The sequence below is a fragment of the Opisthocomus hoazin genome, chromosome 10, assembly GCF_030867145.1.
Source record: "Opisthocomus hoazin isolate bOpiHoa1 chromosome 10, bOpiHoa1.hap1, whole genome shotgun sequence".
In the NCBI taxonomy this organism is placed as follows: domain Eukaryota; kingdom Metazoa; phylum Chordata; class Aves; order Opisthocomiformes; family Opisthocomidae; genus Opisthocomus; species Opisthocomus hoazin.
Genome location: NC_134423.1, coordinates 19,202,861 through 19,219,728, shown reverse-complemented (window position 1 = coordinate 19,219,728; position 16,868 = coordinate 19,202,861). Strand labels below are relative to the sequence as shown.

The window sequence follows — 16,868 nt, the reverse complement described above, 5'->3', positions numbered from 1 at the left end:
GTTTATTTAAATGTGGAATTTTAGAAAGTGTTTTCTCAGCTTAAATTGGTTTAGCAGTCATCTTGTAATTAGAGTTACTGGAATGAACGTAGTCTTATCCACGGTATTTTTCTAGCTTTGAGTCTAGTTTTATTTAACTCGAAGACAGTTTTTGCTATTCCTTTTCCCAGCCTCCAAGTACCAGAGAATTACTTGGAATTGTTTTGTTCTACCAAAATTAAAAATATTAAGTGAAAAGAAAGAGTTGGTAGATTGAACTGTGTTTACTCTTGTACTGACTGGTCAGAATACTGCTTCCAGAAAGGGCATGATTTGAACAACTTGCAAAAATAAAAATCTCTTTGAAGAGCCGATATTAACATGTGTGAGTGGCAGGATATAGGATACATTCCCTTGAAATAGGCACTGAAAGCTCTTTCTTGGCTGTATAGTTTTGGTGTTTCAAGCATGTCCTTCAAGTGTGTCCTGGTTTCCAGTGGTCGATGTGGAGTTTTCTTTCTTGAACCCGGCAGCATTTCCTACCAGCCGTTTTCCTCTGCCCTGTCCATGCAACTTGTGGATTTCACGGTGCAGCACTGCTGATGGATCAGGGAGTGCCCACCGAAAGGAGCAGCTGCCCACGCCGTGCAGTCCTCCTCTGTTCCTGGCAGCAGGTTTGGCAATAACTAGCCCAGCTCAGCGAGTCAGCTGGCTGAACTGTCAGGAGCTTTCTGCTGAGTTCCTGTCTTTTCTGCCAGGCGTGCCTGCCGAGCTGCCGTGTTGGCTGTGTGCGCATCAGAGCCAGCTCCGTGAGCTGGTGTGGACCTGACTTGGGGGACATGAGGGAAGGGTGAGCTCTTTGGCAGAGGTAAACATTGACTTGGCTTTCTTCTGAAAACTTCTCCTGACCGTAACGAAGTGAATAGTTTTCCACTGGTGTAGCTGCCTGAACAGGCACGTTTACAAGTCGGCTGTGCCTGGAGGGACTGCGAGGGGAAGCAGAGGTGGAGCAGGGCAGATCCTGTGTATGGCAGCAGGTTTTCACCTGGCTCTGCTGTGAAGCTGCAGCCTGAGGAACGTGTTCAATATGCGATGGTGACTTTTGTGTGGAGTCATGGGTATCTGTTTCTCAGCAGTAGGCACGGGGGTCTCTGGTGTCAGCCCAGTTTGTTTAACGGCATTACACTGCTGATTGAGCTCTCTGGGTGTTGTTGAATGTATGGAGATTGTTCCATGGGAACGACTGAGCAGATCATTTGTTTCTGATAAAAGTTCTTTTAATTTTTGCTAAAAGAGGTGTAACCTCTTACACCTGTGAAACTTGGGTAGGCTGTTCTAACGCTCGGGAACTTGCCTGTGGCTTGACTTGGAAGTGCTTCGTGGAGAGCAACCTGACTAATACCTGCTGTTGCCTAGTGATGCCCTTTGACTTGAGCTGGGTTTTTTTAATACTTGTCTGGACATGACAGACTTACAGAAAAGCTGAAAACTGGTATTGATTACCAGCTTATCTTTAATTGCTTTAAAACTCCTGGGCATTCTGAGGAATCCTATATGCGAAGTAGTTGAGAAAATGACATAAACTTAAGTAAATCTATGATGAAATTATTCTCTGACACAAAGCCTTTTTATTTACAAAAAAAAAATCCTTTGACAAGGCTTTTCGTTTCTTGAGGTTTCTGGTGGTTGTTTTTAAGGGGTATTTTTATTTGGAAGAAATCAATTATTAAAGTGGAAGCTTAACTTCAGAAAATGGTTTTTGTTTTGGTCTTTTTGGTTGGGGTTTTTTTCATTAAGGCTTAGTCTTGAAGAAATGGGAGGTGGTAGAGCCAGTTTACCAACAAATGTAACTTCATGTCTCTGGGTTATGTTGAAATTTTCTAGGAAGCAGTAGCATTCATGAGGTTGTTGTTAGTCATGGAATCATGTACATGTTGTATTCCTTATTTATTTTAAATTAAAGATAAATAAAATATTATAAAACAGTGGAAGTATTAACTAACATACTCTCTTTTTTTATATATATACTTCAGAATACAGCTGTGGAAGTGAGGTGCTAATCTTAGCCTGGTAATTTGGTAGTTTTCTCAAGTTTTTTTTCATCAAGTATAAAGACATATGATAAACATTCTGTACAGGACAGGTTCTTACAAAAAGACTCATTGCTGATCTTATGCTATGAAAATTTACATGGCTACTGAACAAGCACTCTTTTTCTTCAGTATGTAAAGGAGGTGGACATTAAGGCTTTGGTGACAGCAGTGCCAGCTCTTCCATTCAGGTGTTTAGGCCACTTGTATTTCATGTTCGTTGCTTGGTTGGGGGGGTGTAATTTTGAGCTCTAGAATCCTGCTGTAGCTGTTGGTCCGGTGTTGGTTCTCATCATGTTTACTGCCTGCAGCTTTGAGGTTTGTGTACTGGTGTAGAAGGAGGTAACTGTATTTAAACTGCGTGAGCTTGCTATCTCCTAGTCTTTGTTTTCAGCTTAAAATAAACTGCTACTTGGACTATGCTGTATTTGTGACGGGAGGAGTATATCCCAGAGAAAGTAAGGAAGGATCAAGCCAAAGTGATGTGGCTAAGACACGGTTGGTTTGTTTGGGGTTTTTCTTTTTTTCTTTCCTTGTTTTTCCCTCTTAAAAATAACTGGAAGAAGCTCAGATGCCAAAATCGCAGTTGTGCAATGTGGAATTGACCCTGGGCACCTTCTGCATTTCCAGATTCACACCTGATAATGTTAGGGGGTTTCTCCATTCTTGCACGCAAGTTAATCTGTGTTGGTTTAAGGGAAACTGTTAATTTAGACTTTGAAAGGTATCTTCTTTAAGTAAAGATAGATATTTCACTTTTTTCTTAGAGGATACCTCATTTTATATTAACATTGACACAACTTGAGTTGTTATCCCTTTTCTGTACCCACTTTGCTATACTATGTTGTATGTCAGATCAGTAATTTGTCTTTTGGATTGAATTTTCTGTGTTGTTTCTCTCAGTACAGGTTTCCTGATAATTAGGAAAGGAAATGAGAATATTCTTCCTTTGGAAAAAAAATGCAAAATACGCACTGTCGTTTTGAGAAGCATTGTTCATCATTTACAGCTTCACGTCTGATGATGAAACAAGAGGCTTAAATAACAAGGACAGAAATAGTGGAGTGTTAGCTTACTGACTAAAAATATTTGTGATTCATCCCAACAGTTCTGTGAATTGCCTTTGGATGTAGATGGTGTTCCTCTTTTCTTCTTGGAACTCACACCAGTGCTTTATTGAACATAGACAGTCGTAGTCTAATGTAAAAAGCTCATGGTTTCATAGAACGGCAAATTTTGTCCCAAATATGTTTGGATTCTTAAATCAGTCTTCTGAAAATGACTGGGACACGTTCTTATGTTGCAACTGTCTACATCAAACTAGTGGGAGAACATAGGATACAGATCAATCTCTGGAAGTACCTACAGTAAAGACAATTCATCCAGTAGCAAACTCCTGTGTTTTAAAAAGGATTAAACTGATGAAGGCTAAACTTTCAAATTGTGGTTTCAGGAAAGCGTATAAGTTTTGTAACAGTCCAGCTATGTGTAAATGGTCTAATATACCGAAGATACACATTGCAGTGGTCTGTGTGTAACAATGAGTGGAAATCAATTCAGAGGGGAACAAGCTTCAAGTCAGCAAGTTGCCTTGACAGGCCTGTGGTTTTGAAGGAGGGCTGACACTTTTGGAAGTGCCTGGGCTTACGATGAAGGATAGCCAACCCAAGCCAAAGTATTCTGGAGATAAAACAGTCAGCTTCCAGAATAAACACACAGGATCCTCAACCCAGTGAACTATAGGCACTCAGTCTAGGACATGAAAGCTGTCTGAAGGAAACAAATCTGTTTGTCTAACGAGGGTGTCTAAAGCCTGTTATAGTCCCCCATGAGTATTTATGGTAGGTTTGTAAAAGATTGAAGGAATGTGTTGTACAGTGAAAACGCTAACTCAGCCTTGACCTGTCACTGTGTGACTAGGCATTGCTGTAAAAACAGAGATTTATTTGTTCCAGAGAAGAGGGGGATCAGATTCCCTGAGAAAAAATAGTTTTCTTTTTCTCGAGTAGGATGTGCAAATAAAGCATGCTTGGGAAGAAAAAGATAAACAAGTATCTTCAGTAGAAAACACAGGAATTTGTTACTAGCTGTTCTCTAAAGTTATCAAGACAAATTGTTCTTCACTTCAGCACCCAGTTACAGGATGTGCCTGGTCACTCTCGGTATTAATTTCAGGCCTGTACTGAAACTTCTCCAAGAATTTACGGAACAAGCCAGCAAGCGGCAATGCAGCTGCTGGGTGGGCAGGTTTTGCAGAGTCCACCGGAGCCCGGAGCGAGGAGCGCAGTGTTACGCAGGTGGCGAGCTCTGGCGCCCAGTCGGCTTCTGTGAGCTGGTTTAACCTTCCGCTTAGGAAAGAGACATCCAGCTGAGCCCAGCACCCTTAAGGCTCTGCTACCCACCGAGTCAAAGTATTCCAATATGGCATTATATCTTCAGCTAAACTCGAGAGCACTTTCTTCTCTTGCAGTCATGCTTAGTCATGGATAGTGGGATATTTTTTTGATTTTTATCTTGACAGCTAGCTGACTTCATCTGGCTGCCCTTACTCTGTAGACACGATGGATAGGATGTTGCTGTAAATAAAAAGGTTTGATGGGTATTGAAATATGCATGTCTGAGTTTAAATATAGTTAATAGCAATGGGATGAAAAAATTACGGGGCAGGGGAATGACTATTAAAGGATAGCAGGAGTTGTCCTGTATTAGCTGAATGATACCCAGAGTTTTCTGCAGCTCTAACTGTCCCTGTTCTTATCACAGAAGTAACATCTGTGCATCTCTTTAGGTTATTTATGGTGCTTGTCTGGTTGATAATTAGGTTTGTGCCTGCTGTAACCATTTAGATAATGTTTTCCCAGGATCTGCACTGGCGGGTGGCAGGATTTCTGCTTTTGGAATAGAGCATGGCAGAGATCTCCGTCAGGAGGGTCCTTTCCTGCCCATCAGGTGATGTCTGTGGTTTGGTGCCGCACAAAGTCAGCTCAGTGGACGGAGCTGTATTTTCCTGTGATCCCAGTAAGTGGACTGCATTTTCTTTTGGAAATCGTTCATTCACAATTGCCTTGGGTGGAGGCTTTTCTGTTGTGAGCAGAATGATACTGCTATTTTCATAGTGGTGGCAGAGCACAAAGAATTAAGAGCAAAGACTTGGAAGTTTCATGTCTAAGCTGTTGTTAAGGTCCTTGTCATCAACAAGCTCTGGGAAGCTCTTCAGAGCTGTTAATTGCTGTAATTGCAGGTGTGGTTAGGCTGATAGCTGTGTTCCTGGTTGTAAGAGGCATCCATGCATCATTCACTGTGAATTAACTGTAGATGCTATCAGCATGGACTTTGCTTCAACAACTGACATTTTGATAGTATCTTTAAATTCTTTCTTCCTTCTGAATAAATCCTTGTTCAGAAAAGTTGATTGCTAGGGAGTATTGATGGGCTTTTCTTTGCTGAGAAAGAGATGCTGTGCTCTGTTGATGATTCCCTTCGCTGATAGTACGTATGGCTGTGGGAGAACCTTCCTGAGTCAGTGAGTGAGTCAAAATTTGTATGAGGGGTAGATAAGGGGGAATTGGTGTTTTATGAATACCATTCTCAGGTTTTTTCCATAAATATTCATACATATGAATGTATAATTTTTCCTGTAATTCTAATGTCTCTGGACATTGTCAAAAACTTTCTTTATAGATGAAAATGCTTTCTAAACATGACTGCAAAGTGACCGTGCTTAAACTGAGAACCTTTCACTAATCTGTGGTTATGTTACCCTTTTTGAAATCCTGTTTGATCTCTCGGAACTAAATAGGATTATTCTGGCTCTCAGACTTTCTCAGACACTAAATCTGGAGTAGCTGCTGGCATGTAGCAGGCTGCACCACGTAGATGGTTGTCTGTCTTAAGATGTTGTCCTTCCATAGCATGACATTACTAGGTGCTGTGAGTGCTGCGCTGCCAGTTTGAAGACTGGAGTCATTGGGTAATTTGGCACTCTACTGTGCTTTGGGGCTGCCATTTTCCTTAGTTATTTACTACCTCTGCTCCTGTGGTTTTAAATTTGAGGACTACTTTCCCTTCAGTTAGCCAGCAAAGTTTTTGAGTAAGCAGGATTATCTGAGCTTTTTCAAGTTATTTAAATGTCCTTCATACACGATGGTATTTGTTAAAGACAATTTTGGATTTACATCACGTGAATTATATAAATGTGTAATGCATTGTGACGGCAGTATGTTCATTGGGAATACTTACACCGCCATGTAAGTCGCATAGCTGTGTAGAGCAACGTTTTTAAATCTGATTTCTGTCTCTGAACTTATTTGCAAGGGATCCACACCACGTAACTAAGAAAAGCTGGCCGGCTGTGAATAGGCTTATGTCGGGTATGCAGAAGAGCTAATACTGCTGTTAAGAACTGAGGCTGTTAGTTGGAAAAGGTTGGGAGTGCTGACCTGGATGCTTGGGACAGCTCGTAGTTCTGTACGCAGTACTGGGTGTGACAGGAGTTTGCGTCTGAAATACTCTTGGCTGTGTAGAAAGAGCAATTCCCCGAGAAACTGGAAGGAAGCTTTTTTAAGGGAAGAAGTTATTTTGAGACATGTTTCATAAACTTCTTTTAAGCCTATCTTTATCCCCTGGTTCTTTTTAACCTTCCTTTCACAAGGTCTTCTTAAATCTCTTTAGACCTTCCTGGGCCAAACAGGTTTTTGTTGTTACACAGCACCATCCAAGGTGCGCTGGCAGATCCGCTGCTGTCGCCGGGGAGCTAGAAAGGAGAGCTCAGGCTTTTTGATGCAGTCAAAAAAACAAGGTGTCATGTTTGAGCTGGGGATCTCTGGGGTTAGTTTGACAGATGCATTGCGTGCTGCGGGCCTGACCTCTGAACAAACGCGCTTTTTTTTCAGCAGACTGTAATTGTAAAATTTAAAAAGACTATACAGCTTTTGAAAGTTATTAGAAATTTTAGGTAAATTGGCTTTTTGAAGGCCTTTGATCTTGAAGGAGTCCGGCTTTTAGATGTTTCTTAAATCGGGTTGTATGGGTGTTTCAAAAACCTGAAAAGCTTTAAAATTAAAGGAGGTCTGAAATGGATGGAATAAATAGGAAGATAAAAAATCAGTTGTTCTGTAAGCGAAGAAATGACAGAACTCTTAGAAGATGTTCAGTCTAGCAGAGGGGCTTTGCTGGAGGACGGTGCGGCTGTCGGCATCGGCAGTGCCGGCAGGGACTGTGCCGGGGCGCGGGCAGCCCCCTCCCCGCAGCAGGGCCACCCAGCAAGGTGTGCCCAGGGTTGGGGGAACAGGGGCCCAAGCCCCACCGGGTGTGGGGTGTGCTGCATCTCGGCCTTGTGCAGGGGCTGAGCAGTCTGAGAGAAGCAGAACGTTAGTTCTTGCTCGTTGGAAAATGTGGTAATGAGTGAAGAGTAGGCTCACAAATAAAAAAAAAAAGCCAAGCATGCCCTGTCTTTCTGTAAACACACACTAATTACTCAGAAGTACACATGTTGTCTGCCAGAAGGATGTGTTTCTCAGGACGTGATTCCAGATGGTTCTTTCTCAACCATATAAATATATGTATTTTAAAACTGGTAACAAAGATGACTGTAAAATAACTGAAAACTTGCATAAAATAACCCATTTACAACACAATAACGTGACTTAGGCTGAAAAATCACTCGGATTCAACAACAAAAGTATGTGATACTTCACATGCACACACGGACAGACTCTGTGCCTTGCACCCCCCCAGCTCCCCCGAGCTGTGCAGCGTGCCGGGGCGCGAAGGGGACGGACCCCAGGGGACCCCGTGCTGCTGCCGCCGGGCTCCTCATCCCCGCCGTCCCAACGTGTGTGGGGCTGCCCCTGCCCGTCATCTGCTTGCCGTTCCGTCTCGACGCCTGAGCTGTCGCGATGTGTTTCTGCTCGTGCGAGACAGGGCTGCATTTCTCTCTGTGTGAAGTGTTTGGCTGTGGCACAAGTGACAGTCTGTTAAGTGTTTTCCAGGCAAGACCTGATTTTATTCTGCTCCGAGATAGTCAGTTTATGGGAAGGATCCTGCGAGCACGTGGCTGTTGATAGCACAGGGGGTTAGCCTGGGTGTGAAGCCTCACTGAGGCTGGGGTTGTGGGCTTCGGGCCGTGGCGTCACCTGGCAGGGGAGGACCAGCTGGAGGGCCTGGCGTTGGATGGAGGGGAGCACAGCTTACCAGCCCTCTGAAGATGTTGCTTAAATGTTTAGAAAGCAGGCAAACGTTTGCTGAGATGCATAGAGTAGCAAACATCTACAGCCAGAGTTCTGCAGTATGGAATACTGAGTGCTTTGGCTTTTGGGTTGCTCAGCATGAAACACCAGTGGCTGTAGATCCGTAGAAAAATAGGTTTGGATGTGGACCTCCATGCTCTGAGACAGGATTACCTGGATGTAAGCCTCCTGGCAGATTTTAACCTGTAAACTCTGTGATGATTGTGCCGCTTAGCTGTCTCCAGTTTTCCAAAGGTTTCCTGAGCCTCAGCTCACCTCTTGCCACAGCTGCAGCCAGTACACTTTCTACTCTCAGTAGACGAGGGCAGGCTGCCATTTTTGTAGCTGCTTTTTGAGCTTTTTTCTAAATGTAGTGGGGTGTTTCTCATTCAGTTGTGGGCCACCGAGCTCTCGCCAGCTCCCATTTGCTTGGACTCCTGGATTATTCCTGCTTCTTGGAGGGGGGAGGGGAAAAAGGTGTCTTAAGGCTTTCTGAGCAAAAGGTCTGTTGTCTGTCCGTCCGTCTGCGGGGAGTCCGTTTGGTGGAGCTGAAGCGAGGCTGCACATTGCATGAGGTTGTTTGGAGGTGGCAGGTGAAATATCTTTGTGCTTCGCTGTGACCCTTGATAGTGCCTTGGCAGAGCTGTGGTGTGAAAAGCTTGGGTTGCGGCTTTGGGCTGGCTGTAACCGGTCTGTGTCGCCGTTCATCAGTTTCAGGGTTTCAGAAGGGCAGATTAGGAAAGAGCAGCACACGAAATTCTTGTCTTTGGGCAGCTTTTTCATTCTTGTGACCGGTTTCCATAGCAGAAAAATACGCAGCTTTGGTTAAACCTGTTACGTGTGATTTTGTTGTTGTGCTCTAAAATGGTTCCTGTGTTTAACAGCAGCGTTGAGCAGCGTAAAATCCGCGGTTGCCAGATAGCGAGTGGGTGCTGTGCCAGTGTGTCTGTGCGGATGGGAGCTGCTCGGTAGCTGGCAGCCCTCCTGCCTCGTCACGCATGCTGTCCGCTGCCTGCTGAACTGATTCACTCCACCCAAATTATGTGCTGGTCCAGGACGTTCTTGTAACCCTACTGGCACCTCAGCACGATCACGGGTAGAAAATGAGATTGCCTTCTGCATGCAGCTGGTAGCTGGGAGTTTGTGTGTTAGTAATACCAAATGTGAGGGGAATTCGTGTTTTGAGCTGAAGATCCCAGCAGATGCGGGGATTCCTCTTTTCCAAAGTCAGGCACCTTTGGGAAAACAAGTGCAGCAGTGACTTTTTGCTGCCAGATCTACCGCGGTGATCCCCCAGGTGTGTTTCCATGGCGTTGGGTGCAAGGAAGGCGGCTTGTGTACCAGGCGTGCTCTGGCACCAGCAAAAGAAGTCTCGTAATCCCAGTGCTCATCAGATTATCATGTTCATCTGCAGCGCCTCATGGCAGTTTTTCTTTCTTTTTCAGAAAATCTGCCAACTCTGTACAACAAGAAGAGCGGTTCACAGCTGCGTTTGGAGAAAGGTGGCAGCAAGGGAGGATTTCAGGTTTTGTAGGAGTGAGGGATGTCCCTGGGGAATGTTTGTAGTAAAAATCAGATGATTCCAACCCCAGCAAATCCCAGATGCTAGTTTGTGAAGCGGAGGGATGGCTCGTGTAAATCCCGCTGGTGTGTTGGCTGTGGGCAGCCTGTTGTGCCACACCAGCTCTGGGTGGCCTCGGGCAGGTACCGGGCAGCCGTGCTGAGCGTCCTCTGCTGGGGCACTTTCTGAGCTTCACTGCTGCATTCCCTCCTTCACTTGGGGTCTTCTGACTTCTCTGCAGAAGTCAATACTCCTCTCGTATTTCTGCTTGCGGTAAGTTCTGAATTGAAGTGTGTATTTAGCAATGATTTTAATCTGTTTAAAAAAAATATTGTGATGTTTGTTCCTGTTTTTAAGAGCAGCTGAACACCTTGTTTCTCTCCAACCTCCTTCTACTTCCCCAGCCCTCTGTTGCAGGCCGCCCAGGTGCGGAATCGCTATATCCACAACTGCTTTTCACTGATAATAGTTAATTACCGCCTTTTGCAAAATGGCCTCTTTCTCTTGCTCTTCTGCTGGCCTGCTGTGTTCTCTTTCATTTTGATTTATAGCTCTACACGTGGGTATGTTAATGGAAAAACACTGAAGGGACAGATTGTGTATGTACAGACAGCCACTTCAGGAAGAATATGCATTTAGCTGCTCAGATTTCCATGTATGTACTGCATTATGGCTCAACGGAGCAGGTGGGGTGTGTGTTTAATTTAGTAAATGTATTTCCTAACCTGTCACAGTGCTGCTTGTTTTCGCTAGAGCATATGCTCTGATGGGGGCTGTTGATTCAGCAAAAATAGTGATAGCCAGTAGAGCTGATCAAATGCTCCAGAAATAGTTTATCACATAAATTATTCAGTGACTGTTGCTGTTTCTTATCACCTAATGTGTTTGACCCCTTGGAGGCTGGCGTGCTGCTGTGCAGAAGCTTGCTGAGGGGGCTTTTCTGCTCCACTCGCCTTTGGTGAGGTTTCCTGTGCTCCTCACTGACGGTACGGGTGGGGACGGGAGAGCCTGGAAGGTCTGGTGAAGGCTTGAAGTCCTCTTAAAACAATTCCCTGTTGGAGCCCTCCAGTTAGCGAGGCCACAGAGAGCCCCTGAGAGCCGCTGACTGTGCCTTTGAGGGATGTCACCACTGATTTTTGCCCACTGGCTGGGCACTGCCACTGTTGTGTCAGGAGAAGGGATCCTGGAACGTGCCTGGGGTGGTGGCTCCAGGTAGCGCGTCTGGCTGTGCCCGAAGTTGGCTTGCACAACCCCCTGTTCTGCTGGTAACCTGAAGCAGAAGCCAGTGGGTCCCCTGGTTGCTCGGGGAGAGGGCATCCAGCCGTGCTGCAGCGTAGGGTTGCACACAGCTCTGCCACCAACAAACCGGTTTAAGAAGTTCTCATGCACTCTAATGATTCATTCTTGCCCCCTGCCACAGCAGCTGTAGAAATCTGGAGATTTAGGTTGAAAAGTGCGTGGCAGGTCTTTTTGTTTGGGTGAAGAGATTGTGTGTCTCATATTTTTCTACGGAAAGTTTGTTTGCTGTCTGATGTGATACATTTATATTAGTGTCAGGGCTTATGGGGTTTGTTGGTTTGTTTTTGTTTTCTGGGCCAGGTAAGTTATTCACTTAACAATTAAGTTAATTATACGAATATAAACCTTTTATGATACTGATAAATATATCAAATACTGAGGTGACTGTGTAAAACTGCACTCAAGAAAGATCTTTTGTTGTCTTCCACCTGCGGTTGTCCCTGTCACCTGACCGATTTGACATGGTCTCCCCATGGAAGCAGCCTTTTCCCTTCCCCTGTTGCCGGAGTTGGCTTGCTGGGGATGTGCAACATCATAACGCCTTCTGATGCTGGTGGGTGGCTTGGGCATTGATCTTGGTAAAGGTAGGCAGTGACATGGACGAGCACATTGGGACTGGCAGGGAAACCCCAAAGAGTTTTGATTTTTTCCCCAAAGAAATCTTGGTTGAATTGCATTTGAAATAGTTGGCTTGTGCCGCCTCTAGTGGTTGGCTGCTGGGCAGTGCTTTTACCGCATGAACATCTGTGGCGAAAATCCCAGTTTCCCTTTCAGAAATGGAAGATGATCAGGCCTGCAAATCTGTCTGGGATGATCACTTGACTGTGCACAGTCAATTTGCGTTGCAGATACGGTTTCTTCACAAGCCAGGGGCTGGAAGGCAGGCTGTTCTGCACAGGCATCCCACAGTCACCCCACCCATCCTTGCCTGTTGTGCACCACCTTGTCCCTCAAGCACTACAGCTTCTCCAAACAGCCTCTGCAGTATTTGAACTCAGCTCTTCCCAGGACGGTGAGTGGACAAAGCAGCCGGTTAACCCCTGCTCTGCCAGCCCAGCACTGTTTTCTTGGTGTTGAGGTGCCTTCTGGTTGGGTGTCTGGTGGAAATGTTGGTTTCTGCGGTATTTTGGATGCACCCACTCTTGAATCCTTTTTGAAACAGTCATTAAGGAGAAGTGGAGTCCTCTTAGATCCATGAAGAAAGGTTGTGGTGAGCAGCCAACGTGAAGCCGTGATCCTGGCTGTGCTCCAGGATGCTGTTCTTGGTGTGCAGAGCTTGGAAGGCACCATCGACAGGATCATGTCTCGTAATGCTGTTTTTTTCCATGGCCCCCTATTTCACATGGAAGAACAGGAAGCTTCCCTGGAAGGAGTCTGTGATGTGCTGTGGTCTGAAGGCTCTGCTTCGCTGCCCGGCTTGGGAAGGCTCCTGGGGGGCTCGTTCAGCTGGGGACCTGCGAAGCAGCCCGCTCCTCAGCCCGGTCAGTGCTGCTGCTGCATCGTGGTGTCTCAGTGGGAAGTTGTGGGGTGAAGGACAGGGCTGTTCTTGCTGGTGTGGGTGTAGTTTCATGGTGCAGGCACTCTGGTGGCAATGTTTCCCGCTCCACCCTTGGCTTCTCATCCCCGCTCCTGGAACTGAGTGAACCTCCCCTCGTGGTGATGCAACTGTGCGTGGGACTCTGCGCTGAGCAGGTCTGCATTTAAAGCAAACACAAAACTGATTTTATCTATCTTGCTTTTAATATTACTAATTTTGAGGCCTAGATCTGTTCCTCAGTTAGTGAACCCCATAAAAAGTTCTGTTGTTGCAGCCCGGTGTAGGTGAGGAGGAGATGTGAACTCTACCTTGCTGCAGAACCAGGCAGGATTTTCATCTTGGTGATTGCCCATCCCTAGGTTAGGTGGACCTCACAGCGGGAGTTTCTGTGGCAGTTTTTGCTGCTCATACCACCTTGTGCACTGAGAATTCAGCAAAGTTTTTGGAGAAGGAAGGATTTAAAAGTCACAAGCCAAGAGCTAAATGTCTCCTGATGTTACCTCAGTGCCTGTAACCACCATCCGTCACATGCCTCTTGGCTTGTGGTGGGGTGGGATTCAGCCTGCTCTTAATACTTTGGCTGGAGAGGGAGAGCAAGGGGGAACTGCAGCCTGGGAGAACATTTTGCATACCAAAATGTGACTCAAGGTGCAGCTCAGTGCCATGTTTTCTCTAGCAACAAACCCTTTTGACAAAACAAACCAAAGCCACTTGACAAAACTATTCCTGCTCCAATGGCCTGGCCTTTCCCTCACGCCGCTTTGCTGACAGCCCTACCTGTGGGGCCGTGGTGGGAATGGGGGTACTGAAATAATTGGAGTTTATTTTTTTAAAAAATCATTTTAAAAAGAGAAAAATTTGTTCCCAAACTAAACATCATTTGTGAACTGTATCTTCCCTCGGCATCTGATAACGCTGTGAAGCGGTAGAGAATATTACTGGCCTTGCAAGCATGTGTCTGAGGAGTCTGTCTCCACCCCGAAACCGGGGGCAGGAGGAAAGGTGGCACTGGCGTTTGGCAAAGGTTCCTTCGTGTATTTACATTTTCTGCCGAGACGAATTGCCTGTAATGGCCAAATCTGAGCAATTCATTTGGGGTTTTTTCTTGTTGTTTTTTCCCTCCAGCCGTGTGGTGGTTCTGCAGTGCTGCACAGGGATGCAGATCTGAGGCTGTTTAAATATTGCTTGCTTTCGCAGTTTAGCACAATCCTTCTTGATCTGTCCTCCTGCCAGCGACATGATGCTTAAATATCTGTCACATGGCAAGCACTCCAGTTAATTGTTAAGGCCAATTTGTTGTTAATTGGAGTGCTGGACTTCCTCAGCGTCCTCAGGGCAGCAGTACGAGCTGTGGTCGTACTGCAGTTGGGAAAACCCCTCTAAAACCCCTCTAAAAGCCGGCTGTGGTACCCATCTGTCCTTGGCAGTGGTGAACGAGGCGGGTAAGCTTAGAGGAGAACCATGGTGGTTCGCTGGGGCTGGAGCTGATGCCCTGCTTCCTCATTCAGACAGTTTGGAGCTGCTGGTGAACCTCCCCCCCTTTGCAATTCAGTCTTGTCCCACCCTGCAGTGCCAGGTCTCCCTCTCCGCAGGCTGCAGCATGCGTGGAGCGAGGGTCACAGCAGCAGTTCTCCTCCGGTTCTGCTGGCTTCTCCCACAGCCTTTATGCTCGGGTGGCTCTGCCAGCCCCAAAGGCTGCCTGAAACCAAATGGCTGGGACACAACGTGGTGTGTGGAGTGGAGCAGCACGCTGTGCCAGCGACTGGTGTGCCGTGGTGGGTTAAAATCGCTGCTGCCCTGGGGCTGTCTGAGGGAGGATGGTGCTGGGAACCTGGGCCGCCTTCCCACAGACCTTCCCAGTTCATGGAGGTGCCAGGCGAGCCGGTGTGGGAGCGGGAGTCGGCGTCTGTTGAGAAACCGTGCCTGGGAAGGGAGCTGCTTGCAAGACTGGAGTCTACAGGACAAGGTGTGAAGTACATAGGCAGATACCGTTGCAGACATCCAAAGTCACAGCTCGCGCTCCAGAAGGAATGTTGTTGTTCTGACTTGCAGTTTACTTCCAAGACGTTACTCTGACCAGGATTTTATTTTTCTTTTCTTTTAGTAGCTGAACGAGCATCTTTCTGTCATGTGAATGTACTGCACTAGGCAGAAAGGAGTTACCTCTCTGGAGTGATCGTAATTTGGGCAGTGCCAGGCTGTTCGTCGCCATGGTTAAGTGCCTTACGTGACATGAAAAGAAGATGAAATCTGCTATTTTCTCCATCACCAATTTCAGCAACAAATGCAGCATCCACCAAGGCCTGTGAGCCCTGGCATTCCCTCTGTGAAAAGCAGGGACGCTGCGAGGCCGTACCGGGTCCGTTACGCACAGGTAACTTAACCCAGCGATAGTAAGGGGAAACTGGCATGAACACGAGAAGGTCATGTTGTGTTGCTTCTCTGGTTTCCCAAGCTAAGGCCCACTGTGTGTCCCTGAAAGACCTAGGTAAAGCTAAAATTAAATCAGTCAGATAAATATTTATAGTAGATATGTTGGGATGTAATCTTCCAGAGGTCTGATTGCTCTCTCTGTGCTCCGAAATGTACTAAAGGGGAAATAATAGTGCTACAAACGCAGCCATGTTTAGCTAGGTCATTCCCTTGGGTGTGTTCATGGCCGACCTCTAGGGACTAGAGGTGCAGCAGTGAAAAAATTCACAGGGAACTGAAAAACTGGTAGAGGGTGATGCCTTTGCAAATGGTACTTGGGTTGCGATGCTGCGGTTGCGCAATGATTCACTGTTACAGTAGCAATCAGGTTTAAAGTCCTTGTATGTGCAAGTCAGAGCAGCGACTGGAGCAGCATTTGTACAGGCTGATCAGACCATTCTGTTGCAGATTTCTTTGGAGAAGCCGAGGCCATCAGCTCTTTTGGGTCGTTTGTGGTGGTTTGTTTTTTTTTTTTAATTTTCTTTTTCCTCACATCAGAAAATAGAACAGTGCACAGCAGTTTGAGGATTCAAACAAAAATAATTAAACTATCATGTGATTTTCCAACTGTCAGTTTTCCACACCACCTTACTTAGATGTCCTCCGAAGTATTTAATATCTGTACACAAAGTGCAATTTTCTGTAGCAAAGGAGTTGCTTTTATCTGGTTTTGCTCTTTCCCTTTATAGCAGTGAAACTCGGTGAGCTGCTGAGCGTGTGATTCCCCTGGAACAGGCTGCTCCGATTTCAGTAACAAAGTGGGAAGAGTTTGCAAGAATTAGAAAACGGCTTGGACAGAGAGTGAAACGACCTAACACCCATAAAGCCACGATCCCAGAGTCTGTGGGAAAAACTTGCTGCTCCTTGGACCAAGCAGTTGCAGGCGTGTGGAAGCCCTGCCGGGAGAGGTTCAGTCGCTCCCGCGGTGCGAGGATCCCCGGCGGAGGCCGGGCGGCTGCTCCCCGGGCTGGCGTCGGGGCAGCGTGCCTCCTGCCCGCGGCTGCACCAGCCTTTCCACTTGCGTGCTGGGAAGCGCCCTGCCGAAGAGTCGGGAGGGAGCGGCACGAAACGAAACGGTGCTTGCTGGATTTTTCCGAGGGGGAAGCCAGTGGATGTGCAGGGCCTCGTTATCCATCCTCTTTCCTGTCTGGTAACTTGAGCCCGGGTTATCTCCTCAATGTCCTTTAGTCTGTACTTGTTAGACCTTAGCAACCCTGCTGCTTTAATTCCTGTTTCTCTGTAGTTTAACTCTGAAATCAAGTGTCTGCAGAACAGCAGCCTTTATAGCAGCGTAGCCGTTCTGGATACGCGTGTGTTGTTTATCGCGCACATGACACCAGTACTGAAATAAATCTCTCTAGCTGGTCCATGCGTAGTGTTTTACTCTATGCAGACAGTACATGGGGTATATTTAGGGTCATGACTATATTTAGTACCTTGTTCTGAAACATCTGACAGCCAAAAGGTCTTGGGTTGTGGGGACTGTGGCTTTTGAGTATCAACTGCAAGTTGAAACTTTCTCCTGTGTTATCGGTGTCTGGGCTACCTTAACAGCAAAGAATTGGTTCTGCTGAAATTCATGTTGTCACTCTGCTGATTTTCAACTTCTCTGTGACAATAGGAGCTGTGGAAGATAGGGAACAAAATCTTCTTCCTCTGCTGAATGTAGTAGCAATGACCCTGAGGAATTAAGTGGACAAAGT

General features: G+C 46.2%; 1 long non-coding RNA gene across 3 annotated transcripts; it reads left to right on the top strand.

Moving 5' to 3' along the window:
* Nucleotides 1-676: 676 nt before the first annotated feature.
* Nucleotides 677-16,411, top strand: LOC142362567 (uncharacterized). 3 transcript variants are annotated; one of them, XR_012765157.1, is made up of 4 exons: nt 677-847; nt 9,742-10,130; nt 14,798-15,067; nt 15,855-16,411. It is a non-coding gene; the product is annotated as an uncharacterized LOC142362567 (long non-coding RNA). The 3 variants fall into 3 exon arrangements; XR_012765156.1 differs by lacking the exon at nt 677-847 and adding an exon at nt 9,453-9,593; XR_012765155.1 differs by lacking the exon at nt 677-847 and having other exon boundaries at nt 9,644-10,130.
* Nucleotides 16,412-16,868: the final 457 nt, after the last annotated feature.